This window comes from Saccostrea echinata, unplaced genomic scaffold, assembly GCF_033153115.1.
Source record: "Saccostrea echinata isolate AGI-Se365-2 ecotype Australia unplaced genomic scaffold, CSIRO_AGI_Sech_v1 ptg000045l, whole genome shotgun sequence".
NCBI classification, from domain to species: Eukaryota; Metazoa; Mollusca; class Bivalvia; order Ostreida; family Ostreidae; genus Saccostrea; species Saccostrea echinata.
In genome coordinates this window covers 4004316-4022690 of record NW_026889794.1, presented here as the reverse complement: position 1 = coordinate 4022690, position 18375 = coordinate 4004316, and the positions used below count along the sequence as shown (strand labels likewise).

At 34.2% G+C, this 18375-nt stretch overlaps 1 long non-coding RNA gene across 1 annotated transcript; it reads left to right on the top strand.

The window, feature by feature from the left end:
* The first annotated feature begins 799 nt into the window (after window positions 1-799).
* Window positions 800-12382, top strand: LOC133201808 (uncharacterized). The gene is made up of 3 exons (XR_009723146.1): window positions 800-1136; window positions 7188-7359; window positions 11509-12382. It is a non-coding gene; the product is annotated as an uncharacterized LOC133201808 (long non-coding RNA).
* The last annotated feature ends 5993 nt before the right edge of the window (window positions 12383-18375 follow it).

Sequence of the window (18375 nt, the reverse complement as noted above, 5' to 3'; positions counted from 1 at the left end):
ATATTTCTAATAATTAATTAATTTCAATTAAATTATTCATTTGAGGGTTAAAGAACCATATTTTCTTTGATTGTCAGATTCTATCAAAGTCTTATACTATCCATAGCTGCCAGTTTTTCTCTGCAGGCAAATGCATGTATTGAACTATCATGCTAAAAGTAAATAAAAAGCTGACCAATTTTAGATTTTTGTCACCTTTAAGGAAGCTACAGAGCAGGCGACACATGTGTTCCTTGAAACACTCTAGTTTTAATTTTATAGTTTTCATATATATTTATTATAATATTGAGATACGTATCATATCATGTTACTTGTTTATGTATTGAGATACGTATCATATCACAAGTTCTACCTGTTTTGTCCCCCCTCTATAAAAATGTTTGCTTTTGATGAACTCAATTGCTTTCAAATTGATGGTGATCATCATATAGGTACTCATTGAAGAAGAAAAGAAGAACCGGGAAGACCTGTTGTGTACATGATACTTAAATTTGCACCAGTCTTGCAACTTTATTTGTTATCGACATGAACAATATTTCAAATTTTTTTTTAGAAAAGGTTGAAATCTCAAAAGTTCAAGGGGTCACAATCTTTAAATTATACCAGTACAAAGTCATGTATTTTTTTTAAAAAATGTGAAAAGTTTAAACAGTACAAAAAAGATGAATGATTCAATCCCAGATGTTTGACTTGATCTCGCCCCTCCAGATAAAGCAAAATGTCTTTTAAAACTATCTAAGTTGATGCAAAGATTACATAATATTATATTTTATTTCTTACCTGTTCTTGTGTGTCGAGACAAGGTCAGTTGTATTGAGAGCACTAACAAATTATATTTGCTATTGGGGTCAAAAATCAGGTGTTGAGTGATGTAGACTTTTCTTGTAATCATGGGTAAAAATATACACATATACTGATGAAAAAAATTCAATTAAATTGTGTAATGCAGAGCAAAACTATTATTGCAGATTTTGGAGTTTTCACAACAAGAGTAAACTTAAGGTGACTTTATTCTTGAAAATGTTGGAGACTGAGAGGCAGATGTGTAAACAGACAACTCTGCATGGAATTGGAGGATACAAGTATATAACTGAATGCATTCTGTCTGGATTTCTGTATGATGACAGAAGGCTTTGGTAAGTCAAGATTACAGTAATAGATCATAAGTAAACAATTATCATTTAAGTTCTCATTTTGAAATCTATGCTTCCATTACCATAAAAAAAAACATTCACTGACTTCATTTGCTGACCTTATGGTTATTCAGTCTTTGAAATGCACTTTTTTTGTTTTCAATCGATCTTACTTGAAAGGAAACTCCAATTAACTCTGTGCTAATTTTAGCCCTTTTTTTCAAATGAAAACCTAAGTCACTCACTGACCTATTTGCTATATGCTTTTGTCCATCCTTCTTTAACATTTGAATATTTTTAGCTTCTTCTCTGGAACTGATGAACCAATTTCAACCAATATCTAGTATGATGAAGGGGAATAAAAATTGTGAATTTCATTATATCTGCCACCCCCCCCCCCCCCCTTTGGCCTGAGGGATAGGGCTAAACTTATTAAAATTATTTCAATCTTTTAAAATCTTCTTTTTTTTACTACTGGAAATTAAACAGTTGAATTGCTGCTATGGTTGAATAAGCATTAAGCCCTCTGTCAAAATTTTGAAATTCATTGCCCCAAGATCAGGGGTTCTGGTGTAAGGGTGGAGCTCCATTGATTAAATATGGTAAAAATGCATTATTTCTTTAAAAATATTCTTCTCTGCTCCTGGATATGAAGCAAACAAACTAAGTACAAAGTTATGATGAGCACCTCTTCCAAAATTATTAATTTCATGGCCCTTGGGTTGTGGTGTTAGGATGGGGCTTTAGTGATAATTATAGTGAAAATGCATTAATTCTTTGGGAATCTTCTTCTCTGTCTCTGATTATTAAGGGGAAAAAACTAAGTGCAGGTTATAATGAGCAAGGGTGCTTCTTTGAAAATTGTGAATTTCATAGCCCCTGGATGAGAGGTTGGAGGGTGTGGTCTATGGATAATACAGGTATAGTGAAAATGCATTATTTCTTTGAAAATTTCTTTTCTGCTCCTGAGTGTTGAAAACAATACTAAGTTCATGGTTATGATGAATAAAGTTGCCTTTTCCATAATTTTGAATTTTATTCCCCAAGGGGTCATTAGTTTTGGTGTTAGAGCAGGGCCCAATTGGTTATATAGTGAAAATGCATTATTTCTCTGAAAATCTTCCTTCTTTGATCATGTGCATCAGATTTATACCAATCTTAGTACATAGTTATGATAAGTAACAGTGTCTCTTTCAAAATTGTGAATATCATGGCCACTTGGTTCGGGATTCTGGTGCTAAGGCATGGTTCTATTGAATATACAGTGAAAATGCATTAATTTTTTGAAAATCTTTCCTGCTTCTCGGTATAAAGCAGATAAACTGAGCCCATGGTTATATTAATCAAGGGTACCTCTTCCAGATTTGTGAAATTTGTAGCTTCAGGGTCAGCAGCTCTTATGTTTGAAGATGGAGTTGTCTATTGAATTTATATAGTGAAAATTCCTTAATATTTTTGAAAATCTTTTCTTCTCCTGGGTATTAAACAGACAGACTATTAAATGAGCAAAGTGCCTCTTCCTGAGTTCCAAAATTATGAATTTCATGGCCCTAGGGTCAGGGGTTTTTCTTTCTCTTGCCCTTAGATTTAGTTTTGCTCAAATCATGACCCCTTTGTAGAGCGGGACCACAATGGGAAATGAAAGTTTTACAGAGGAATATATAGCTAAAGATCTTTAAACGTCTTCTCGAGAACAGCAAAACCATGGGTAGTCATATTCATATGGGAGCATCCTCAGGTAGCACTGCCACAGATTTAAGTTTGTTCAAATCATGAACCCCAGGTGTAATGGTTGAGTGGGGCCACAATTTTGGATCAAAGTTTTACATAGAAAAACATAGGAAAAATCTTTAAATAAAAATTAACTGTTCAAGAAAAATAAAACCTTGGTTAGTCATATTCATATGGTTGCATCTTCAGGTAGACTCAAGTTTTTTTTGTTTTTTTTCAATCATGATCCCTTGGGGTATAGGACTGGCATAAAAAACCTATGCAGAGTGTTTAAATGCCTTTTTAAATTAATTCTGATGTAGAATTTTTTTGTTTTATTTATCAATCAGACATTCAGCTGTATAATACACTGTAGTGTACATACTGATGCATCAGTTGAAAATATTTTTCTCTCAGTATGTCATTTAAGCTCACCTGAGCTGAAAGCTCAAGTGAGCTTTTCTGATCACCCATTGTCCGTCATCCCTCTAGCTGTCTGTCCGTCAGTCTGTAAACTTTTCACATTTTCAACTTCTTCTCAAGAACCACTGGGCCAATTTTAACCAAAATTGGTACAAAGCATTCTTGAGTGAAGGGGAGTTTAAATTTTAAGAATAAAGGGCCAAACCCCCTTTCAAGGGGAGATAATCAAGAAAAGACAAAAATAGGGTGGGGTCATTAAAAAATCTTCTTCTCAAGAACGACTGAACCAGAAAAGCCGAAACTTATGTGGAAGCATCCTGGGGTAGGGTAGATTCTAAATTCTTCAAATCATGACCCCCGGGGGTAGGGCGGGGTCACAATAGGGAATCCAATTTTTACATTGAAATATGTAGAAAATATCTTTAAAAATCTTCTTCTCAAGAACCACTTAGCCAGAAAAGCTAAAACTTATGTGGAAGCATCCTTGGGTAGTGTAGATTCTAAATTATACAAATCATGACCCCTAGGATAGGGCGGGGCCACAATAGGGAATCCAAGTTTTTACATTGAAATATGTAGAAAATATCTTTAAAAATCTTATTTTCAAGAACCAAAAAGCTGAAACTAATGTGGAAGATTCTAAATTGTTCAAATCATGACCCCTTGGGGTAGGGCGGGGCCACAATAGGTATTACAAGGGGGGAAATCAGATGAAGAACAGTGGGGCCAAAGTTACTCAGGTTAGCATTGTGGTCCAGGGGCCTCTTGTTTTACCCTAAAAAATAAGCACTATTTATATGATGTTACCCATTGCAAAATATGTTGTTAATGATGAGGGTAACAATATTACCATGATTCATTCAGAACAGATCACTCTAACCTCCGACTTACTTCAGCCAAAATTCTTTGTGAAGATATAACCATGTTGATAAATATTGAATTATCAGAAAATTTTACAATATCTACTAATAAATGATTGATTATAATTGAGAGTAATCAATTGGTGCCAGGGATCGACATTAATGGTTGTCCAATTGCCTGAGACAAGTAAATTCTCAGTTTGGGCAAGTGAAATTGTCAAATACTTGTCCGATCGAGCAAGTGATTTTGTTCATGCAAATGCACATATTTATTTAGATTACATTAATTTATTAATAAAACAATAAATTGAACACTTGATTTCCGCCACGCACCTGATTGACAATGTTTCCTTGGTAGCGTTTCTGGATTATACCATTCATTTTAAAATCAGGTTCGTTATTTTCCTTTGTAGTAAATACGCTTTACGTCTAACAATATTTTGTTAACTTCTTATTAGGAAATTAGATTATTTATTCACGCACAGAATATATGTACAGCGTAACATAATGTATCCTGATCAAGATAAGATGTATGTTTCGTAGCAACTACATGTATCTTCCTTTAGCGTTGCTTCAGAGTTATCTCTGAAAATCACGATTCACAAAAGGATCCTACCGAAAATAATTTTTTTAAAATATGAATTTTATTACATGTATAAGGAAATTAAAAGGAAATGGTTATTGCTGCATGGCAGTGTGTGTTAGAAGGTTAAATTTACAAGTACAGTTGTATACATTTATGTACAAATGCAGCATCATTTTTTTTTTTCACTGACTGGTATATATACTGATATTTGATCACATTTTTTTCTTATCATAACGTTTACAGAAATTAATTTTTTGCTTATTAAGTTCTTTCCTAATTTTGGGCAACCAAGTTTTGCATTGAGACAAGTCAAAGTTTGAGATCACTATCCCTGGATACAGTGCCTCTGGCCTGATGTGTCATTTTTACACCGGACCGGAATGTCTGATGTCTCAGAGTTTGGTTTTGAGCTTAACTATTTCGACGCAGTCATTTCAATGTTTTTTTTTATAAGTAGAAAATATACAATTCCAAATGCATAAATAAACATCATTAAGACACATGGACTGTCTACAGAATTATGTGGGAGCGATCCCTGGTAAAAGAAAAGCTGTTGGGCCTATACTTAAGAGGTTTTTCCTTTGTATTCATTGCATTAATTAAAAATTACACAGGACTGAATGTCCAGTGTGGTCCACAAAACTTTCGCATAGACTGACTTATAAGCTCTGAATTGAAAACAGTTTTATGCAAGAAAAAATTAAAATCTAGTTAAGGGAACTCTATATGCAGCATATCAAACATGTTTAATGTGCTTTGATTTAGAGGACTTATGAACATTATTTAGTTTCAGTACATTTATATGATGATTGATTCTTTAAATTTAGATTTGGTAGATATTTATTGAAAAAATAATTTGTATTTTTAATGTAAATGTTAAGTAAAATAATGCATTTCTCCAAAAGCCAGTAGACAGTGATAAATATTCCTCATGAGTCAAAAATGATAAATATTCCCCACAAGTCAACAATGATAATAAATATTCCCCACAAGCCCACAGTGATAAATATTCCCCACATGTCAACAATGATAAATAGTGATACATATTCCCCATAAGTCAATAGTGATAAATATTCCCCACAAGTCAACAGGGCTAAAAAGTGAAAATTATTCCCCACAAGTCAGCAGCACAGGTACTTATGGATAGGACCCCCCCTCCCTTAGGACTTGGACTTTTTTTCAGAAATTATATTTATTACACTTTTTAATGTAAATGTTAAGTAAAATAATGCATTTCTCCAAAAGCCAGTAGACAGTGATAAATATTCCTCACGAGTCAAAAATGATAAATATTCCCCACAAGTCAACAATGATAATAAATATTCCCCACAAGCCCACAGTGATAAATATTCCCTACATGTCAACAATGATAAATAGTGATACATATTCCCCATAAGTCAATAGTGATAAATATTCCCCACAAGTCAACAGGGCTAAAAAGTGAAAATTATTCCCCACAAGTCAGCAGCACAGGTACTTATGGATAGGACCCCCCCTCCCTTAGGACTTGGACTTTTTTTTCAGAAATTATATTTATTACACTTATTTATCAGGTGTACCATAGGAATAAATCTGTAAAACCCTAAAATAATCGTTCCACACAAAAAATACCCCACTGTACATTATAAGAGAGAAATATGCCACATGTTTACGTTGTTCCCCCTGCTGGTCTTTCTGGGTTTAAAAACATGTATTGGATGTATGGTGGTGGAAAGTGTTAAAGTAGTCCCCCCACCCCCACCCCCCCCCCCCCCCGCAATTTTTTTTTTTAGTAATTGGTCCCCTACCGGTGCAACCGGAGGGGACTATAGGTTTTAGGTTTCCTCTGAGTCTGTCTGTCTGTCTGTCTGTCCCTCTGTCTGTCTGTCCCACTTGGTTTTCCGTACTTTTTTCCTAAACGCTTGCAGATATTGAGTGATTTTTGGTATGTGAGTGTATCTTGATGAGTTACAGATCAGTTTGCATTTCGTTCCGCTTCATTGATTTTGTTGGAATTAGGGCCTTTTCAATTTTTAAGGGTTTTCCGCAATTTTCTTCTAAACGCTTTCAGATATTGAGCTGATTTTTGTTATGTGACTTTACCTTGATAAGTTGTGGATCAAATTTGCATTTCGTCCCACTTCATTGATTTTTGACGGAATTATGGCATTTTCAATTCTTAACGGGAACCAGATTACACTTGGCGGTAGGGGACTAGTATTGCTAATGCAATACTCTCAGAGTGCTTGTTAATTATTAATTTGTATGTTACAAATCAACCAAAGATGCAGTATTATTGGAGCTAGGTTAGGTCACATTATGAGGTCACAATTTTTCATGGAGATAAAAAAGTTTCTGAAGAACAGCAGAGCTGAAATGGCTCAAGTGAGCATTGTTGTATATTAAACCTCTTTTAGATCATCTTTTATTTAAGAAGACTTCAGCTTAAGGAAGCTATTGATCTTAGGTAGAGTTGACTTCTTTTTCTCTTTGAAGATATGGGGAGAATTGGAGTGGCTAAGAATCAGACGGAGACCCAATGTCCGTTCACATGGAATACCAGGGTTTGCAAAGGAGGACATTGGAACTGGCTTAAGTATTCGAACTTCTGATGGCAGTTGATGAAAGAAGATGTCATACTTAGGGAAACATTAAATTACTTTGAATGGTAAGATTTGATTATTATACCCTGTAAAGTTCAGTATATAAACATGATATACTGTAAATCAACTTTAACTTGCCTGCAAGAAAGATCTGCAATTTTTGCAACCTTCATTACTTAGAAATATTTCTCATTACAAACCAATCATAAGTTGTGACAGCTATTGTATTATGGTAGAATGTTTCCTTCACTGGAAAAATTAATGCTTACTGTTGCAGATGGATTTCAAGGTAAAGAATCCTGAATAAAAATTGTCGGGAATAATAGTTGATTTACAGAATACATGATTTTGCAGTTAAACATAGGTATTTTGAATACTGATATCTCGAATACAGTGGATATGTCAGTAATTTTTAAGTCCCAATCTTTTATTATATTTAATAAATATTTTACCCTTCAGTGCTCCAAGTTGCGACTAAAATGGTCGCATTTGAGACCAAAAATTTAAATTTGCGACTGGAAATTAAAACTAACTAAAACTCGCATTATTTCGACTGAGAAAATTTGGGCTGGCGATTGTCAATTTTTATGATTGGGATCAAGATTACTTTTTTCCCAAGCTTCTCTGTCAAGAAAATGTTTGTCAATGAGGACATTCCTAAAACTTTGTTAAGCGTCGCAAAGACTGAGATTACGTAATGATATGCCAGCATGCTGTACAGTCAACAGAACGGCTGTCAAAATGTTGTATTCTTTTTAAAACCTGATCTTGTTAATGGAGCATTTGGCTAATATAGCTTGAATATCATCATGTTTTGGTGATGTGGACAACAACTGTTTAATACATAGGTTCATAAAATAAACATAACAAACAGCTGACGAAGTCAGATCTGAATAGTTCAAACTTATGCACGCATCAGTCAAACTTGCTACAATTTCATTTGAATTAATTTTAATTCTAGGATAAAACACTTGTGTTCTTCATTGCACAACCATACTGGTGGTTCTATGAACTACTATTTCATGAGTGGTTTCTTCAGCCTAGCAAATTATTAAGTCACAGTAATAAGTAATCTTTGATAAATTTTAAAAAGACATCGTAGGTACATAAATGAGTGTTGTTCCTTGCTTTTACTATATGCTACATGTAAATGTGTTTTCACAAAATGTTTTCACAATGGCGAGTGAAATATTTGTTGATTGCGACCAGAAGTTCTGAAATGGCGACCAAAAAAAAGTTTAGGTCGTCATTTAGCGACCTGGTAGGAAGTGTGACTTGGAGCACTGCCCTTAACATCTTGAATCTTCCCGATATCTACAAGTTTTTCCACAGTTCTATGGATAGTTCGAGATAACGGGGTTTGAGTATCAGGTTTGACATTTATTTTAACAAGTACTAGACATGTCAGGCTACCTTCCATAATTTGAATTACTAACCATAAAATCACTTGCCCTGACCAAACTTCTTATAATTGTTAATTTTAATTGGTAACTTTTGAAACTATCTCTCATGCGTGTCAAGATTCTGACAGAGTAGCCATTTTGAGTCTGGTTCATTAATTGGGACATGAAAATTATGAGCCTTAAAGACATTCAACAAACTTTACTAAAATGATTATCCTAAATATTAATAAATACAGAAAGTGTTACTTGGTAAGTATTTATACCATATCAATTGATACGTTTCAACCCAGACTTGTCTACTACAGCTAAAAATATATATTATAAAAAATTTTATTGCTAAAAATAACAATTGTGTTATGAAGGGATTTCAACATACAGAGCAAAGGTTGTGCTTACATTTGTACAAATAAGATAATTTTTTTTTTACAATTTTGTATATATTTATTCAAAAGACTGAAAAGGATTTAACAGTTATCAACCTGACCAAAAGGTCTAGTTCACATACATTGCACACAACCATACCATTCATTTAACCAAGTTGGTCTGACGTGCCTTAGTGTTAAACCCTGACTGTATTATTATTTTTTTTAGCAAGATCGCAAAGTTCTTCATTTCAGATTACTGGTTAGCCATTTTTGGGGGACATGTATCAGTACTATAAAGACATTTATAGATGAGTCTTTAAATACATTGCATCAGAATACATGAATATGGTTAGGACATATAGAGTTTGTCATGTCTATCTTCCGTCTTTCTGTCCTTCCGTTATGCTTTGTTTTTAGAACAGTTTAAAGCTCAGTTTCAAAGAAACTATGACAGGATCTTTTTATCAAACTTCATATGCTGATACACATGGAGGAGAACTATTCAACTGCATCAACATTTCATGATCATGACCTTTCCTTTGACCTTGACTTACTTTTCTTAAATTAGTGTTTAGCTCAGTTTTAAAGAAACTATTCAAGATATTTTTACCAAACTTCATATGCTGATACATACTGATGAGAGCTATTCAACTGCATCAACATTTTTTTTACCTTGACATTTCTTTTGACCTTGACTTCACTTTTCTTAAATTAGTATTTAGCTCAGTTTTTAAGAAACCATTCTGGACAGTGTTATCAAACTTCATATGCTGATACAAAATGAAGTAAGCTTTTGAAGGGCATCAACCTTTTTTTACTTTAACCTTTTCTTTGACCTCACTTTCTTAAATTTGTATTTTGCTTAGTTTGAAAGAAAGCATTTAAGATATTTCTACATAAGCTTATACACTTAAACAGATTTTGGTGAGAATTTATCAACTATATCTTTTTTTTAGATTTCAATTTCAATTTTGAAGACCGTTCACAGTAGCTCAATCAGTAGAGTGCTCGCTCCGTGATCGGGAGGTCGTGAGTTCGAATCTCGGCTGCGACTGACCTAAGTCGATAAAAAAATGGGTAGCAACTGTTCCTTTGCCATGCGATCAGCACTTTGAAGTGAAAGTTGTGGGTCCTTTGGATGAGACCTTAAAAACTGAGGCCCCGTGTCACGGCAGGCATTGGCACTATAAAGATCCCTCACTGCTCATTGGCCCTGAGTGTCGAGTAAAAGTCAAAATTCATACACTACTATTTGATAATGACCAATTGATATTTGCCCCCAAAATCAAACTTTGACAGAGAAATGCATAATTATGTTCTAAAACAGGGGGATATATTTTCATCAGCCATGACATCATATGTTAGATATGACATCAGGAAGATGACCTATAGTCAAATTTTCCATAACTTTTGTAAAATGATAATGGACTGTATCAGTGAAATATGTTAATATTGTTATGGAGCAGATTTGCGCTTTTTAAATTTTAGAGTAAAAATTGAACAAATTGTGTACATTTTGTCCTCTTTCTGATAAATAACACAAAATCTAAATAATCTGTGGTGTCCTAGAAACAAAAATTGCCAATGACCTGCTTTGAAACCACGATATTTTTTGTTAATTCTGATTTTTCTGCCCCCGCCATAAATGGGCAGGGGAATATAGTGTTACTCTGTTCCATCATTCCATCATCATTCACTTCCCATTCATTATCTCTGCAACAGTTGCACACATTCAACGCAAATTTGACATATGGATATATTAATAAATGCAGGTCAAGGTCGAATTTGGTTATGGTCCGATGATTTTTGACAGAGTTATTCCTCTTGAACTTAGAAAAAATAGAAATGTTCAGTTTCCACTCTCTTACTTTTGTAGGGATGTATATATAAGGTTGAAATTGCATGTGCAGGTATTTTACCAAAAAATACAGGTCAAGTTCAAATTTGGTCATGGTCCGATGATTTTTGACAAAGTTATCTCTCTTGAACTTAGAAAAAATTAAGAAATTAACTGCAGAGGCATTCATGGCGTTCGACACATCTAGTTCATACAATATATACAATTCAGGACATTTCAAGAAATTTTAAAAATATGACATTTAAGGGGGGGGGGGGGGATTTATATAGCTCTTTTAATGTTGCATTACTAATATACCCGCGACTGGGCATTCATGTCCTATGGACATCTTTGTTGTCTTTTCATTCTGTGAGATTTATAATATTTAAGTTTCTAATATGCTTATCATTTGAATGCCTATTAAGATCATGATTTTGTAGTTGGTATTTCACAAATACTCTGTGCCATTTGACAAACTTAGAATACTGCCAAATGCAATTTACATCTCAGGTGCGGGGTGTGCAATTACAAAAATTGGCAATTAGTTGTATTTTTTGCTGATATTTCCTACATTGCTTTAAGTGCTCATGACCAATGCTTTCTTTTCAGATATTACCTAAAAACATCAAACAACAGGGGAAAAAAGAGGACTGCCTATTTCCGATTTATCTTTACATAACAACACCCAAAGCACTACCATCAAAAAATTAAAATCAATATATAGGAAGAAAAAATGAAGACATTGATTAAAAGAAAAGAAGTTCAAAGAGTTTCGAATATTATGTCAAGTTGTCAACGACAACACAGATCTGGAAATGGATTTTCTTGCCTAATAATTATATTAAAGGCATGTTCATGCATGACTTTTGTTCCAACTGTGTTCCCTGTATCAAAAAAACCATCACATCTTGTGTAACACCAACAAAACAGCTTTTTATTGTTTGGACATTAAATGCTTATGATTATACTTAAAATTGCAAGAAAAAGGACTGTACCTATGTAAAGTACAATGCAGCAATATACAAAAAAAAGATTGTCTAACAATATTTTTGTCTCTGTTATTTGTGTTGTACTGGTATACACATATGTATTGGATCATGAGAAATAAAAAAAAAAAAATTCTTGATTTAAAGATGAAGAAAGTTTGGGAAAGTCTTGGAATTAGTGTTTGAAAGGTATATATATAAACTATGTTGTGTATAAATCTTTATATACTTTTGTTAAATCAGAGTGCATATTTCTTTAGATAAGTAAAGAAGTTAAATAGAGCAATTTATCAAATAATCATTCAATAAGTAATGCATTCATTTAATAGGTTCATTAATGTTAAGCACTTTGATAGAAACAGTTGTAAAGGAATATTTTTTCATATATTGAGAATTTAAAGAATTTTTAAATCAGTCAGTGAAAATAATTCCTTATCTTTATACAGTCATGTATGTACAAATGTTTTCACGATGAAATGACTATGCAAAGAATGGAATAAAACATGTCGCTGTCTTGAATTGTTTACTTTATGCATTCACGAATATCAATGTTGGCCTGTGTGGAAGGAGAAAGGTTCATGAAATAGTATCCTTAAGGAGTATATACAGTACTTTAAAATATTCAGCAGAATTTCTTTACTTGCATGTTGCCAGACATTATTAATTAATTAGGGCTCCGCTCTGCGGGCGCCGTATAGTAATCAGTCTGTCTGTCTGTCCGTCCGAGATCTCTTGTCCACAGCATATCTTCTATCTCCTTGGCCCAATCTGGCTCATACTTCACCCACAGAGTGTCTTTGGGTAAAGGGTGTGCAGTGACCTTGAACCATGTTTCTAGGTCTAAGGTTAAGGTCATAGCAGAATTATATGAAAAATCCTTGTCCGGAGCATATCTTCTCTCCTCTTGGTCCAATGTGGTTCATACTTCACTCGCAGAGTGCCACTGGTCAATCAATGTGCAGTGACCTTGAACAAAGTTTCTAGGTCAAGGGTCAAGGTCAAAAATAGCCTCTCTGTCTAAAATCTTTGTTCAGTGCATAATTTCTTTCCCTTGAGTCCAGTTAGCCTCAAACTTTACCAACTGACTTAGGGTATGGAACATTTGTGATTTTCCTTCCATATTTTGATAGAGGATATGCAACAATTTTCATAGAGGATATGCAACATTAGTGATTTGTGTGCTGTCTATTGATAGAGGGTATGGAGCACTCGTGATCTTTATGCCATTTTTTTTATAACAAGGATGACATAGAAGCCCTTTAGACTCAAACAACACATCCCTTAATAGTACACAAATGTTCCTCTTCAAAGTAAACTCTTTTCAGCTACTTTACCTTTTCATGTTCGGTTTTGAAAGCGGGGCCCTTTGAGATGGCCACCATCTCAATGATATCTGGTTATGAGTGTGAGGTTACAAGCCTTATAATTCTTTTATATGAAAATAATTTTAACTACTAACTTTAATTGTAAATGTCATGTTACCATGACAGTTGTAATTGTCATGATCCCAGCAAGCACTTTGGTGTGCTGAAATGTATCAATTATAAAGAAAAAGGTGGGAGATTTGTCTTGGAAAAAAAGGAACATATTACAAGAATTATTAAGAAAAAATAGTATGAAAGAAAGCAAAGGCCATCACTATTATTATTTGAATTAATAATCTTAACTCTCTGATTGGCTGAGATCCAACATTATAGAAAAAATACAACATGAACTTTAAGTTCACCTGCACGTGACTTTCCAGGTGAAAATATGAATTTTTAGCTGAAATAATGTAGCCCTCTTCAATATTTTTCATCTGATGTAAAAAAAAAAAAAAAAAAAAAAAAAAAAAAAAAATCGGAGAGGGCTACGTTGTTGCAGCTCATGAATTTTGTCTACATTGGACTAAAAAATAAATTGAGAACTTCCTAATGGATAAAATTAGATCTGAAAAGTTATTTCACCCGTAGAGGGAAGGGGCACTTTTTTCTGAACGATGTCTACAATCGGTTAAGTATACATGTAAAATGTTCGTGGGAAGGCTTTTTGATCTTCCTTTTTGATACAGTATAATATTGTCACCGGCGACATTTATGTACCTTCCATAACTCCACATATTGTCGTCTGTCGGTCTATCTTATTGCAGGCATACAACAAAATTTGAGTACCCTGAATGCACATATTAAGATAATGCTAATGATGATGAAAATGATGAGGAAAGTTAAGAAGGCTTGCTAGCAGACAGGTTGTACATACGTGAAATATCTCTTTAATTTAAAATGTCTGAAATATCTATCGAAATTAATTGCATCCTACTATTAATTTAACTTACATTGATATCCAATGCTTTTGAAGATTTAACCAATATCACATACATGTAGCTTCTTTGGAAGCAGGTTTATTGAGAAGACTTTTAATCAAAAGGGTCATGAGCCACATGGGTTACCTGAGAAACTCTTTGCCTGCTGTTCTACATTAAGATCCCCCCTATACACTGTACATGTATTCGGATGTAAATTTCTGATCGCCTTTTGTGACCCAACCCTATATACAGCGGACGTGATTTGATAAAAACTGAATATTTCTAGTCTCTACCATTGGATTTTTCCACTTTAGTACGGTTCCTTAATTATGGCTTTGCAGTTCTTTTAAAATCTACACCAAGTAAGGAAGCTTCCATACAAGTTTCAGCTTTTTTTTTTGGTCTTGTGGTTCTTGAAAAGATTTTAATGACTCTACCATATCTTTGACTTTTCTTGATTATTTTCCACTAAGAGTGATTTAAAAAAGTCACTTGAGCTTCAAGCTCAGTTGAGCTAAAATGTGGACCCCCCCCCCCCCCCCCGACCACCATCCATAATTACATTGGCACATGTATAAGAATAGCAAAAAATATTATCAAGATACATATTACTACTGAACTCAAAAACTCTATATAATGACAACTGACAAAAGAGAATATTCCGGAATTCTGAAATCTTTTTAAATCATAGTCGTGTACACCGATCCTTGACAAAAAATTTTTACCACAAAATTTTCTTCCTTCATTATTGCGAGTAATTCTACTGTCTGTCTGTCTCCCTCCGTGCGTGTTTGTGTGAGTGTGTTTGTCAATCTCTTCACGGCCCTAGTAAATATTCGCTATGATTACACAATTGAATAATTCATATTTCCAATTGGCTGAGATTCAACAAAGAAGAAAAAAACACTACGTTATATTCACATGCATGTGATTTTCCAGGTGAATATAAGGATTTATGTTCTCGATACCAATAGTTTTGGAAAACTATTTCACTTGCTACCGACTTCCACTCAGGTGAGCATAACATTAGGGAATATATAATTTGGGGTGGGGATGGTTTTGGGGTGGAAGGGACCCCCCCCCCCCCAACACTTTTTCCTGAACGTAAATTTTTACTTTTAATTCAATTAGAATAAAAACGTTCATTGAAAGGCTGGTCCCTCACTAATGGTTCTTAATACCCCACCCCTAACCCCACCAAACATCAAACAAAATTTGAAGTAAAGAGAATTCTATTTTCGTTGGGCTAATCAAAGATTTTCCCCTGATAATGCCCCCATTGCCCCCCCCCCCTTCCCCCCGCCGAAATCGATCCTATCAAAGAGCCTGACATTATTTCTTTTATTATCATAGCAACTAGAGTTAATTTCAAAAAATCCAATTTAATACGACTGGTAACGTTTATTTAACACTGATTCTCTCATTGCAGTTGGCTTGTAACAAGTAAGATGGCATGAACTGCTTAATGATTTTATATCATTTCATCATTGAATTATATATCAAAACAATTATTGCTGTTTGAGATCAATGCGATGATTTAGCCATCTTTGATGTACAATATTCATCTCGCCCTTCGGGTTCAGGTGGCTAAATCATCGTATTGAACTCAAAACAACAATAATAATTGTATGAAATAATTTATCGGCGACAAAATTTGTAAATGTTCACAGTACATATTGTCGCCGACGACAGCATGTGCCGATGCTTGACTGTACATTAACTTTATCGTCCATTATGCAGGAAAGTAAGGAATTGTCACCGGCGACAATATGTATAGCGATGGACGACAATATGTGCAATGTGGGTAGGTACATATTGCCACCGACGACAATACGAACAGAACGACAATATGTACCGTCACATCCCTTCACACGAAATAAAATTTGGAATTTAGAAAAAAAATTTACCCTCACCCTCTCCCCTCAGGTTTCAAAATCGATGCAACGTGCCTGATATTTTTTTCAAATTGTATTAAAAATACAGAGTCAGAAATTCCAAATTAATACAACTATATAGTTATTTTTATTTTATCTTCAGCAAATGTAGACAAGAAAGGTTGCATGTTAGCATAACAAGTTTGTATTATTCAATCATTGAATCAAATAATAAAACAATTATACAATTAAACTAATAGGTATCTCGAACATTGATATCTTTAATACCATGGATATGTCCAGGTAAGATGGAAGTCCCCAGTTCTTTTTTTATGCATTTTAACCCTAATATCTCGAATCCTCCGATGTCTCGAGGTTAATTTTTTCTTGATCCCATGGAGGTCGAGATAGCAAAGTTTGACTGTTATGTTGTTTTTCCAGGTCAGTACGATGATTTATACATACAACAAGTTATTATATCCCCGCTCCGAATGAGAAGAAGGGGTATACTGTTTTACCCTTGTGTGTCTGTATGTCTGTCTTTTTGTCTGTCTGTCGGTAACAAATTTTCGTCGCAGTTTTCTCAGCAACTACTCATCGCATATACTTAAAATTTTAGCACACACTTTCTTTAGGCATGTCATATGTTGGGATTCATTTTTGTACGAATTCTTGTTTATTCGTGCGTCTGTCTGTATCAAATTTCCGTCGCAGTTTTCTCAACAATTATTCTTTGCAGTTCACATGAGAGCGTATATTCACATCAGATTACTAGTGAATATTGCCTCACAGACTTCTTGTTTAATATGTGTGCAAAGTTAGAAAATTAAATACCCCATTCACAGTGTACAGTAACAAAATTTAAGATCCTACCAGCTAGGGTTTTGCACGCAGGCACGTTATATATTTACATTTATATGAAAAATGTAAGCCAAGTGGGTCAATCGTTCTCACTGAAGAATGCAAATGTAATTTTCTAGAACTATACTGACTGCCTAACTTATCGTAATATTCAGGATAAAGATCGACTAATTTTTTTTTTATAAAATCAAAAGCCAAACAATCATGGACAAAAGAGTGATATCACTGGCATCGAAAGCGGGGGTAAATGAAAAGATAAACATAGGGAATGGGCCTCTTGTTTCTTGAACTTGTTTGTTAATAGCTTGCCTCGTTTTAGATATTGTTCATACGTAGAGCTAGCATACTCTTGCGTATCGAATCAAATGAGAAACTTAAATTCCATATGCAGGTGATAAGGGTATCATTGCTACATAAGTAAAAGAAGTTGACGATTGAATGTTGAAGTCATTACATTTATCGTAAAGCGTTGTTGTTAGGTAACTCTAGAGACGCACCAGGTCTGACCTGCAAATTAGTAAAAATTGTTTAAATGGCAAGTAGTACAGGTACTTTCAGTGGCACAAGGAGAATGAAAAAGAATTGAGGCTCTGAAAATTGAAGATGAAAATGTTGCGGTCATTTGCAAGAGATATTAATTTTTTTTTTTTTGCACTACATTATATCAAATTGTACAACTTATTATCTCGTGAAAAGCACCCCCCCCCCTTCACTTTTTTCTGAGTATAGTATTTTGCTATAGTAAAATTTCCACTGGCAATTTCCAGGATTTGGACAGTAAATTACCTTTTTTTTTGTTTTGTTTGTCTGATTTTTTGGGAAGTTGCCCCCCCCCCCTCAACACTTTTGAAACCGTTGCTACTGGCCTGTATATAGTTAACACCTCTTATTATATCCTTAACGACTTGCAAGGTATTTTTTTTTTATTTGGTGTACCTTTTTTTGCTCTGAAAGTGTACTAAACCAACCAGAGGACGTGTATATGGTATTGAGAGTTGACTAGTATACATGTTTAAATACTGCATGTAGTTAAATATATCACGCTGAAAATTTTTACCCCAAGAAAACGATTGTCAACCTAGGCGCAGCCGAGGTTGAAAATGGTTTTCGAGGGGGTGACAATTTGTAATATAGATAATAAAATGGGAATAAACAGGCGGATAAAGGGTGAAGATTCGAGCTAACAACCTCCGTCAATTGAACCCCCTTGTTTATGTGTGCAAATATTTGTTACCCCTCCCCATAAAAATATAGGATTGTGTATCCCCTTATGTTTGGGCTTTCTAAGGGTCTGCGTACTGAAGAATTTTTTTAAGCTGATGCTAAAAGATATTAGCTGTTTCAGGGAGTATGGGGTAAACTGCGAAAATTCGAGATATATATAGTGTATGCGTCCCAAACACTGAAATATATAGGAATTTGAACGTTGCTGGTTGTTGAATGATCTAAAAACAAAGTATGAAAAATTCTC